At 38.9% G+C, this 11,957-nt stretch overlaps 1 pseudogene; it reads right to left on the bottom strand.

Annotated features, from left to right (window-relative positions):
- Window positions 1-8,591: 8,591 nt before the first annotated feature.
- LOC145156725 (syntaxin-81-like) lies at window positions 8,592-10,071 on the bottom strand (annotated as a pseudogene).
- Between the last annotated feature and the right edge of the window lie 1,886 nt (window positions 10,072-11,957).

Below are 11,957 nucleotides of genomic sequence, written 5' to 3'. Positions count from 1 at the left end.
CACCCGTTGTCTTAGGTAACTTGGTAATGAAGTCCATCGTAATCCGCTCCCACTTCCACTCGGGTATCTCTGGCTGTTGAAGTAGTCCCGAGGGCTTTTGATACTCCACCTTAACCTTGGCGCAAGTCAGGCACTTGCCTACAAAGGTAGCTATTTCGGCTTTCATGTTCGACCACCAATACAGCTTCTTGAGGTCTAAGTACATCTTGTCTGAACCGGGATGCACGGAGTAACAAGTTTTATGAGCTTCGTTCATGACAACGTCCCTGAATCCACCAAATTTTCGTGTCCAGATCCGGTTCATGAGACAACAAACTCCGTCATCCCTGACTTCAAGATTTTTGTCCATTCCTCTCAACGCTTCACCTGCGACGTTCTCTGGTTTTAAGGCTTCTTCCTGTGCCTCTTTGATTTGTGCGGACAGGTGTGAATGGATGGTCATGGTTAACGCTTTTACTCGGCGGCCCGAGTATTCCTTTCTGCTCAAGGCGTCTGCAACCACGTTGGCTTTTCTGGGGTGATAACGAATCTCACATTCCTAATCGTTTAGTAATTCCACCCATCGTCTCTGCCTCATGTTGAGTTCTTTCTGATTGAGGATATGCTGAAGGCTTTTGTGATCGGTGAAGATAGTGCACTTGGTGCCGTAGAGGTAATGTCTCCAGATTTTTAGGGCGAAAACTACTGCTCCCAATTCGAGATCGTGCGTCGTGTATTTTACCTCGTGCGTCTTCAGCTGTCTTGAGGCGTAGGCAATGACCTTTCCTCATTGCATCAACACACATCCTAGACCTTGGTTTGATGCATCGCAATAAACCACAAAGTCCTCTGTTCCATCCGGTAAGGACAAGATCGGAGCACTGCACAAAGTTCGTTTCAGCGTTTGGAACGCAGCCTCTTGCTTGTCCCCCAGACGAAAGTCACTCCTTTTTGAGTCAAGGTGGTGAGTGGTTTTGCGATTTTGGAGAAGTTTTGAATGAACCTTCGATAGTAACCGGCGAGTCCTAAAAATTGTCGGATTTCTGTGGGTGTTCTTGGTGCTGCCCAACTTTCGATTGCCTTGATCTTTGAACGGTCCACATGAATTCCTTCCTTGCTGACCACATGTCCGAGGAAATTCACTTCTCGAATCCAGAATTTGCACTTTGAGAATTTTGCATACAATTTCTCCGCTCTCAGCGTCTCCAGGACCTGACGTAAATGCTGGTTGTGCTCTTCCTTACTTCGGGAGTAGACTAGTATGTCATCGATGAAAACAATCACGAACTTGTCTAAGTAAGGTCGACACACCCGATTCATTAAGTCCATAAACGCCACGGGTGCATTTGTTAAGCCGAAAGGCATCACTACAAACTCGTAGTGACCATAGCGCGTTCTGAAAGCTGTCTTGGGAATATCCTCCTCTTGAACTCGTAGTTGATGGTACCCTGATCTAAGGTCAATCTTTGAGAAGAAACTTGCTCCTTGCAGCTGGTCGAAGAGGTCATCGATTCGAGGCAAAGGGTATCGGTTTTTAATGGTCAGTTTGTTTAATTCACGGTAGTCGATGCACATACAGAACGATCCATCCTTTTTCTTGACGAACAAGACCGGTGCTCCCCAGGGTGAGAAGCTTGGCCTAATGAAACCTTTGCTTAGCAGTTCATTCAATTGACTGGACAATTCCTGCATTTCGGCTGGGGCTAGACGATATGGCGATTTGGCTACAGGGGTAGCTCCAGGAATTAGGTCGATTCGGAATTCGACTTGTCTAGCAGGGGCACTCCTGGAAGGTCTTCCGGGAATATGTCGGGGAAGTTACAGACCTCCGGAATGTCTTTGATGTTTTTCACTTCTTGTTTCTTGTCTATGACGTGGGCTAGGAAGGCATGGTACTCCTTGCGGAGATACTTTTGAGCCTTGATACAAGAGATGATCTGAAAGTTTGAGCTAGGTTTGTCGCCATAGACGACGAGGGTTTCGCCATTTGGCGGATTAAGGCGAACGGCCTTTTCGTGACATAGGATTTCAGCATGGTGAAGGCATAACCAATCCATGCCAATGATGACATCAAAACTTTTTATGGTGACCGGCATAAGGTCGATTTGGAAAGAGTGATTGTTTAAGGTGAGGGTACACCCGGTGTAAATGTCGTTAGTGTTCTCTGTTTTTCCGTTAGCCATTTCTACGGTGAATGTATCTTTTAGTGTTTGTGGTTTTTGTTTAAGTAAGCGTTTAAGTTGATGGCTCACGAAGCTTTTCTCTGCGCCACTATCGAAAAGAATGCATGCGTATGTATTGTTGAGGGGAAACGTACCGGCGACTATAGTTGGATCTGCAACCGCTTCCTCATGACCTATCGCCAGAACTCTGCCCACTTCACCACGGTTGGGGTTTCTTGCCTTCGGGCAGTTCCGCTTGAAGTGTCCTGCTTCTCCACAACCATAGCAGGTTCGACTTGCTCCGGCGTTGGCAGCTTGTGCGTTTTGTTGGACTGGAGCTTTACAAAATTGAGCGGTGTGCCCCTTTTTGTTACAGTTGGTGCAATGCAATTCACGACATGCGCCGTTGTGGTGAAAGTTGCATTTGTTGCACTTGGGTAGGTTCCCGGCGTATTGCCTTATCGGAGTTGGATTGGCAGTGGTTGTGGCAGCGTGCACCGCAACCACTTGTTGCTTTTTGACAGGGTCTTGAGCAGGTTGACCCTTCTTCTTGTTCCAGAACTTCCTTTTGTTGTTTCCCCCTTTAGCTTGCTCGAGGGTGGTTGCCACAATACCATGGCTGGCTTTATGGTCGATGAGTTGCTGTGCCAGTTCTTTGGCATTGTCAAAGGTAGTTGGCTTTGAGGCCAATACGTTTCCTTGAAGTTGGGGCGACAGTCCCCATATGTATCTTTCCACCTTTTTGCTTTCCGAAGGAACCATCCCTGGACACAGCATGGCCAGATCGCTAAACCTTGAGGTATAATACAGGATGTCAGAGCCTGTCATTTTGAGACCCCAAAGTTCCTCTTCCAGCTTCTGTATCTCGCCCCTTGGGCAGTACTCCTTCATCAACATGGTTTTCAGGTCTTCCCATGTTATCGAATTAGCCACCGGAAGTGTCAATGCTTTGACATGGCCATTCCACCAGGTGAGGGCCCTTTCAGAGAATGTGCATGTTGCAAATTTGACCTTGCTTGCTTCAGGGCATGCGCATATTTCGAAGATGGATTCGGTTTTCTCGAACCATTGCAGCAATGCTATGACACCTCCGCTTCCATTGAAGGTTTTAGGTTTGGCATTTGTAAAGTCTTTGTAGGTACACTCTCTCAAGCGTCCCTGACTGTCCCCATTGTTAGAATTTGTGGCACCATCACCCGCACCACCCGCATTATTGGTGCTGATCTGGGACATCGCGGCTGCCACAGCGGCTGTTACGGCCGTCTGGAACATTACTGGGTCGAATTGAGGGGGTGGTGGTGGTGGCGCTGTAGTTCCTGCGGCGCTGGCGCATCTAGGATTTCTACGAGGTGGCATTTTCTGCCATATCAAGAATGAAAAGACAATAAGTCTTTGATAACACTCGCAAGTCGAGAGTTAAAACTAACATTATTAGTTTTTTATATGCATCCTGATTCCGACTTGTAAAGATATTGTATAAATCCATTCATACTAGAGGTCTATAGATAATGAAATATAGACTTTATGAATGCTGGTAGTTTCGATTCCCATGAAATGTCTGTGATAGTATCCATACCGGGCCCATCCAACAATCGTTTGATGTACAATATTTATATATAATTAAGATTAAATAAACTTTCAAATCTAATGGGTCTGCCCTGGGCCCACAACCAAACAAGGAACAGGATCCAAGGCGGAACCACCATTTCTAGGTTGACATGGTCTTAATTATATATAACTTTGATTGATACATCAAACAATCATAAATCGGACACTAGTAAATTTAATCTGAAAACAATCCTTGCCATGAACTTGATGTAATAAAACAAATAGCGTGTCAATTTCATTGATATAACTTAGTATACAATATTCAGGAAAATTTGTCCCTACAAGGGGTCTATGCTACATCAATGTATGGGAAAATTTTGACCGCCTAACAGATCCCGGAAGTGTAAACACTTAAATCGTGAGATCCGACATAAAATACTAGAAAATAATAGTAGTATTTATCCGCAAACTAGATTAAACTGGAGCGAGCAGTGCAACACTACTTGCAGCGGTTGAAGCTATGAGGATCACAAAGTGAAGACACGAAGTTCCTTGTTTCCCTCATTTCAGCTCTGGATTCTGCCGCTTGGCGCTCTGCTTCTGCCAGACGTCCTTCTAAAGTGGCTCGGTGTTCTCGAAGCTCTTGTACTTCGGCTCGGGTCGCAGCCATTTCCCGTTGAAGAAGCTCGGTGCGGTCTCGAGTCCGATCGTGGTCATCATCCAACCGGCAAATGCGAACAGAGTTGACTTGGCTGGTGGCACCAATTTCCATGAGGTGGCGGAGGTTCACCCTTGTTTGTTCCTCGTGGCGTGCGACACGGTGAACTATGATAGGAAGGGCTTGGTCGGCTGATCCTCCTCTGCTGAGGTCGTAAAAACCTCGTTGCATGTCATAGGGAGGTCGTTGACCTTGCTCTCGGCTCCATCTATGTATAGTTTCGGCCCATTGGGGTGTCGGGCCCTAGAAGTGTTGCGGAGGAATAGGGGCAGGGTGTGGATTGTAAATTTCGGGTTCTGATTTGGTTCCATCTGAGTCTTCTTCCTGTTCGCCGTCCATAGATTCTTCCTCTTCCATGGGTTCCTCATCCTCCATGGGTTCTTCTTCTGGATCTTCCTCTGGGTCTTCCACAATCCAACCGGCATTCCCTTGGTTGGGGAAATAGGGATCACCAGGCAAGTGAAATCCTGCCATTTCGCCTGTACGAGAATAGGGATAAGAAGGATATCGCGAGAAATTTTGGGAGTAAGAAGTTAGTTATCACAATTCATAATGTGATTATTACAGTTTTTGTGTTAAAATACTCCTATAGTATTTTTGTGTTTGATTCTCGAAATTTTTGGTAAGTTGAAGACTCGTTGCTCATCATGATTCTTTTTCGGCATACATTGGTCATACCTTGGCTAAATATTGTTGATCAGGCTATATTCATCCAAGATCTGATTACATACCCCGAAGATGGATCATGGTGTCCAACTTGTCTCGATACTTTATGTTATTGCCAATATGATACTGAATTTAATGAGTGTGATAGTACGTATACTTTTATAAAAATACAAACTTTTATTTTTAAATTACTTTTGATAAGCTACGTCAGAGAATTTTGTCCCGTTGTATTTATAGTTTGTATATCTTACTTGGTTCGATATACTTAGTTCACTATAAATAGAACTATGATACCAATCTGTCACACCCCCAAACCGGAACGGCAGAAACGTTCGGGGGCGGAGGACGTCAGGCTCAGTATCATAACCATAGTGAAGAAAGTAACACAACCATCATAAATATAATTTAAAAGGTTACATCGTTGCAAAAATACATGTTTCCAAATAAATTACATATGATGTCAAAATATTGCAAAAGTCTACGCCTTAGCGTCTTGTCTTCAAAAATCTTGTGGTTACCTGTATTACTGATTACTTGAGAATACAAGTTGTTTTTGAAAGAGTATCAGCATTAAAGCTGGTGAGTTCATAAGCAGTTTATATATGAAAAATGGATGTTGTTCCTTAAAGTTTGTTACAAGTTTGTTTCCAGAAAAATCCAATATTTTCTAAAAGGTTTGGTGTAGTCTTAACTGAACCAAGACTTAGTATATGTAAGTAATTCGTCATACTTATGTGTGGTTTTATATCTAAATAAAACTCCTTAAATCTCCGTGAACTGTGTGTTTTGTTAATTCCCCATGTGAGTTGTTATAACCATGCTAAAACTCGAAGACCTCGTACTCGACGTTCTTAAGGCGTCGGAATGTTATGACACTTGTCACCCCAGACCTGCCGGTCTAGCTGTTGCAAGCAGCTTAGGTGCGGGTTTGTCAGACCCAATATAGATCTATACACAACTATTACGTTCTCCCTCCAAGAGATTCTGATTATAACTACATGACTTTCTGTGGTACTTAAGAGTACCCTGAAGGTGAATGTCTCACAAATTTATTCATTAACAAGTTCACGTAATTTGTAAGAAAATACCCGTTTTGTAAATCGATTGTGTTAGTGTTTCCTTGTTAAACGAAGGGTTCAAACTATACCTATTATAGTTTATCAAGAGTGTTTTGTGTTTAATGAAACCTTATTATGCATGACTTTGTATTTCAATAAAATGACATTGAAAGTACTAAGTGTAAATCGTACACACCTTGCTCAGCATGTCACAAGGTGAAAATAACTCTTAAAACCTGTTTTGGCAGTTTTACCCTTAACTGTCACTGTTTTTAGAGTATTTATAGAAAAATCATCGTAAGTCGAAAACTGAATCCGTAAACTCTGAGAGTTTGGAAAAAGAGTCTACTTTATTCATAAATTTTCCTATAATTTTTAGTGGTCTCAAACCAGCGTGAAAATGTTCATCTTCACAACTTGGTCCGGTTTTGTTGCTGCTGTGACAGACATTTTTGTAAAAATCACCATAAATTGTAGAAATGGAGTTGTGCAAGTAGTCATTTTAAAGGTATAAACCTGAAGTACTTGCATATTAAACATTTTTGAAAAATATTAAGTTTAAGTTGGGTAAAACAGTTCGTGAACAGGTCACAAATTTTCTGTTGTAAGCTGTCAAGTTAAGTTTTAAATATGTTTTTGTGTTTTAACTTGTATCCCCCCCCTGAAAACTAAAGAAAACTAGAAAATGTAGGGGTATGAACTCACCTTGAGTGATTTCTTGAAGAGTGGAAGGTCGAAGACGAGGAGTATCAAGTCAAGAACACTTGATGAACACGTGAAAGCTTGGATGATCCAAAAAGTGAAGTAGTAGCTCAAGAACACTTCCAAAAAGTGGCTGGAAGTAGAGAGAAAAGAGGCTCTCTTGCTTAATAAGAAGGGTGTAAGAAAAGTGTATAAATGTTTGAAAGTGATCAAAGTAAGCCAAGAAATCCTCCGGAGATTTCTTTATATAGATGTTGTTGGGGCAAGTTGCAAGGATGAGGGGATGGTTGCCTTGGTTTGTGTGATGTGGATAGGGTTGGACAAATGAGAAGATGACACATGGACACAAGTGGGCACACTTGACCCACTTGTGATGTAGAGTATTCTTCTTAATATAAAATAATGATTTATAATTAATAAATCCTTGAGAAATAAATAAAATATGAGTTTAGGGAGTTTAAAATGATAAAAATATGAATTTGGTGAAAAATCTACGTCAAAAACGTCAAAAACGGGCTTAACAGGCGAAAGTTGTCGAAAACCGGGAAAAAGAGGCGAAACTGTGAAAATCTGAGGGTAGGAGGCGAAGTTCGGTCCCTGGAGTTGAGAACCAAAAGTGGGTTCGGTCTGAGAAGGAAGGTGAGAACCGAAGGTATGTTCGGTCCGAGGAGACTCGCATGCGAAATAGACCGAAGGTAGTCTGAAGCGAAATGGACCGAAGTTAGGAAGAAGCGAAATAGTCCGAACCCGAAGGTGACTTCGGTCCTTTAAGAGGCTTCGGTTCCTTAAGGGTAATTCGGTTCTTATTAGGGTTTCAGTTCTTATGGGAGGTTTCGGTCCTTAAGGGCTGTTTTTCAAGTTATCTTCCCGATTCAAGGGGTTTTTGGCCAAGTTAAGGGTCGGGATGACCCGGATGACTATAAAAAGTTGAGAGAGATTTTGAGAGAGATTTGGGAAAGATTTGGCAGAGATTCATTTTTTAGCCATTATTAGTGTATAATATCGCAATGCAAGGTTCGTGAACCCCGTTATGCTTCGTTTGTGATTGTTTTAAGTCCCCAAAAGGGTCCATAGTCGTGTTTTGATGCGTTTAACTCCCTTCTTAGGGTTTCCCATGGATAAACATATAGATTCTCCGAGACACTTAAATTTTTGACATACAAATGCACATTCTTATATATAGAATAACTTTTACATACAAGTACTAGTTAAGTTTGACCGGTTTGACTTGTTGACTTGTTGATTTTGACTTGGACTTGAATTTGATGGTTGTCACACTAAGTGATTTATTGACCAAAATTTTAGTCGTTACGTTTCGTCACTATAGGTCCATCACTAAACTCACTAAACTGATATAGTGACCAAAATATATAATGGTCACTAAATAGTGACTAAAATATAGTCGTCACTATATTTGTGACCACTCATTCCGTCACTAAAAGTAGTCACTGATCAAAAGAAGTGTCACTATTTTATCTATTAGTGAACGCAAAAAGTCGTCACTGTTTAATCCAACTAGTGACCATAAAAAGTCGTCACTCATCTAGTGACCAAAAAAGTTATCACTGAGTTCAGTTGTAATGATAGAGTAAACAAATCAATAAATGTAAGTTCCTATTTTTTGCATCCTCAAACCTAAAACTATCTACGATGGGGTCAATTTACATTTTGATCTCTTAAAATTGCAAATAAAATAAATAAATAAATAAATAACATGCTTCGTAAGTTAAATAATGAGTTTATCGATTTAAGTATTAATTAATTATACCAGTCAAGAAAAAGAATAGTAAAAGTAAAAACAATGAAAAGTAAGAGAAAAATTATGCTATTGTTGTTCCTCTTGTTGGTCCTCTGTATGGCTTGAGTTAGTTCCTTATTACCCATCTCAAACATTATTTGTTGTTGCAATCGCCTATAATAAATAAATAAATAAAACCACTCAATCAAATGCTACTAAATATAACATTCTACTTTATTCACTACATATTGTTATTAATTATAGGTAAATAAATGTAAGTATGTTGCTATTATGGTAAATAAGTGAAAAAAACAGAGCATATTGCCTATATTGGTACACAGAGTAAAGTACATTGCTAATTCTCACCTGATCATACAAACACTCAATTTGTTAAGCGTATCGCAAGACATGTGTTGACATTAGATAATTCAATGTTGAGTTGCTGACATCTTTAACATCTTTGTTTTAGTGTAACGTGCAACATCAAGAAGTCTCGATAACTCCACTTATAAGGGTAGTATGGTTATTTTGCAGAGTTTAACAATACGTACAAATATGGTGATAAAAAAGATTAAAAGTTCTCAAGTTAGGGACCAAATCTATAATTTTGATAAGCAAGAGGACTAAACATGTAGTTTGCAAATACCTGAAGAGCACAAGTTTCATCATTTAAAACTTGTTGTTGAACTGTTGGCATAGCTTCTTGAAAGCGTACAGCTGTCAGTTGATCAAACTATGATGGCATTGAATGAAGACTTTACTTAAAATTAAAACCTCTAATTAAAAAAAACATGAATATAAAACAAAATCATCATAATTCCAAGCCATCCTTTTGCATTTGCTTCTTCATCACTTATACTGGTTTTCAGAATGCCAATTTATTATTTACATGGTTTTACAAAAACACTAACATGTAAAAAAGTTATGTATCGTAAAACTTGGAGTCAGTTACATTTTTGGTCCCTGGGTTTCGCTGATGTTTTTAATATTGGTACTAAAAAGTTCACTTTTGCAAAATTGGTCCTTATTTTGATGTTCCCTAACGGTTTTGGTTAATGTGAGTCTAAGTTAACAAACTAGTTGTTAACCTTTAAAAAATGACTATTGTACCCTTGGATCAAAGATAGTTTTTAGAGTCTTACTACATGCTCAATGATTTCTCTTTCCTCTTCTGTGGTACGATGAGGATCCGCATAATCCATTCTATTCTTTTTAGCAGAAAAATAAAGTAAGGAAAATAATATTTTAATATTTAGGTGATTATACAAGAAATAATATTTTTGTATATGGTAGTAAATATTTCCTTACTGTTTTTAATGCAGCTTTGGTGAAATGTGATCTTTCCTGAGGTTTGTGCATGACGAAAAATGACATTAGAGCTGCCCTTTTGGCATGTTGATGATAATTACACATTAAAAAATCATTAGAGGAAATAATGGTGAAATAGGATAAAGATTGAGATCAATACAAGAAATGAGAACAAACCTCGTTAAATCCCATATATATAACATATTTGGGAACTAACTGACTTGCGTCTCGAATATCCCAATAACATTGTGATCAACTAAGAACTTTCTTAGATGAGTATCAAACCAGTTAAACATCACAAGTTTTGGAATTTATGAACAATATTTGAAATGTATGTGTTTTAGAAGAGAGAAATATATGAAGGTAAGTTTATACCATAAGAAGTGAAGGATCAGGAAATGGATCAACAGAATTGTACACAAGTTCTAGTAACACATGATGCACCCACTTTCTGTAGGACTTTTCCTGCAAAACCAAAGTATGAAAGCTATAATTAATGGATACCTAAAGAATGATATAATATCAATCGATGGTTATTCAAGTTTAGCAATGGAACTCCAACTTAATCACAAAAGCAATTTATCAAACAATAATTAGCTATTTATCAAAAGAAGCAACTTATCAAACTAACAACATACCTGTAAATTTTAGTTGCATTTTATACCAAATTAGCCATTAGTCACAAATGTAGTACTTGGATCACTATACTTATACTTTGGATTGGTGTTTTATATTTCAAGTAGAGCAACATACTTATACTGAGGGATATTTGCGAAAATATGGCTCTAGTATGTCTACTCTGATGTGTACAAAATTCAAGGTGGGTCTGAAATAAGGATGGTCATGGGAGTTAGTTGTTATTTAATGATTCATAGACAGAAGTTCGTTGTTGTAGTTGGAAGAAAATTCTAAAAGTTTTCAATTTAAGATGTTATAATACAGGTCAATGAATGGCTCTAATGGTTTATTCACTTTCAGAGGTTGTGTGTTTGTGTTTCAAGATCTCAAACAAATCAAAATGACTTTAATTATGTCCAATTTCTACTTTTTCAATGACTGGTTTGGCTGCTACTTATATCTTGTTGGGGATGCTTACAGTTGGAGATTTTTTCAAGCTCAGGGACATTAATGGAATTCTAAGTGGCTGCTTTTGAATTCTGCATCTAAGGCTACCTTTTACCTCTTAATGTTGAAATTTTATATCTAAGGTTTAGGTTTTAGTCTTTATCCAAGGGTGTTAGTGTTGCTATCTTTGTATTTTGTTTGTGTCAGCTACATGTTGGCTTTGTTGGTTGATACAAGTTTTATTATTAAAAAAAATATAGGCTAAGTTCCAATTAGAAAAACAAAATAAAGCTACATTGTATCCTTATTATTGGATTTTGGACTATATGTAAAGGGAACCTGAGAAGCAATAGGTTTTGAGATAGTTGTAAAAGTAGGAGATAAGCTCCCTCCTCCTCAAGATGACGCTTTCTAAGAGCTCCCATGGCATACTTTATTGCGTTAATCCCAATTTCGTCCTCAGCCTACAAATTTAAAACATCAAACTGCCTTAATTATCACATGCTAAGCTTTACATTTGATTCATATTCGCATTTGGATAATTAGAACTCACAAAAGAAGCAAAAACTGAACTTCCAAATTAGGAACTATATCAACGTTAAATCACTACTGAATAACCAAAAACCAAATTTGGTATAAATTAAGTGGAACAAACTGTAAAAACCACAAACAATTGATAACTTAATAGATAAAATAGATTAATTGTGTTCCATACTTGAATAATGTTTACCTCGATACATTAATATCAGACAGTTAATCAATCTACCGTGCAGATGAAGTAATCGGAGCTCAATCGTCCAAACATGCTTCTGAAATTTGGAAATGGGTTGTGGTGAGTTGTTATGGTGGTTAACATGGTGTCAGTAGCGGTCGTCATGGTGGCGCGACCTAGCATTCATAAATCTCATTTGACGCTCTGAGAAATCGATTTTTAGAAATCGATCATGTACAACTTTAGAGTACAGATTAATTTTCAGAAATCGAACCACAAATGAAACAAGGAGTCTGCTAGG

The sequence above is a fragment of the Lactuca virosa genome, chromosome 2 (genome assembly GCF_052849685.1).
Source record: "Lactuca virosa cultivar CGN04683 chromosome 2, Lactuca_virosa_CGN04683_v6, whole genome shotgun sequence".
In the NCBI taxonomy this organism is placed as follows: Eukaryota; Viridiplantae; Streptophyta; class Magnoliopsida; order Asterales; family Asteraceae; genus Lactuca; species Lactuca virosa.
Note: the sequence above shows the minus strand (reverse complement) of the source record. Positions and strands in the feature narration are given on the sequence as shown.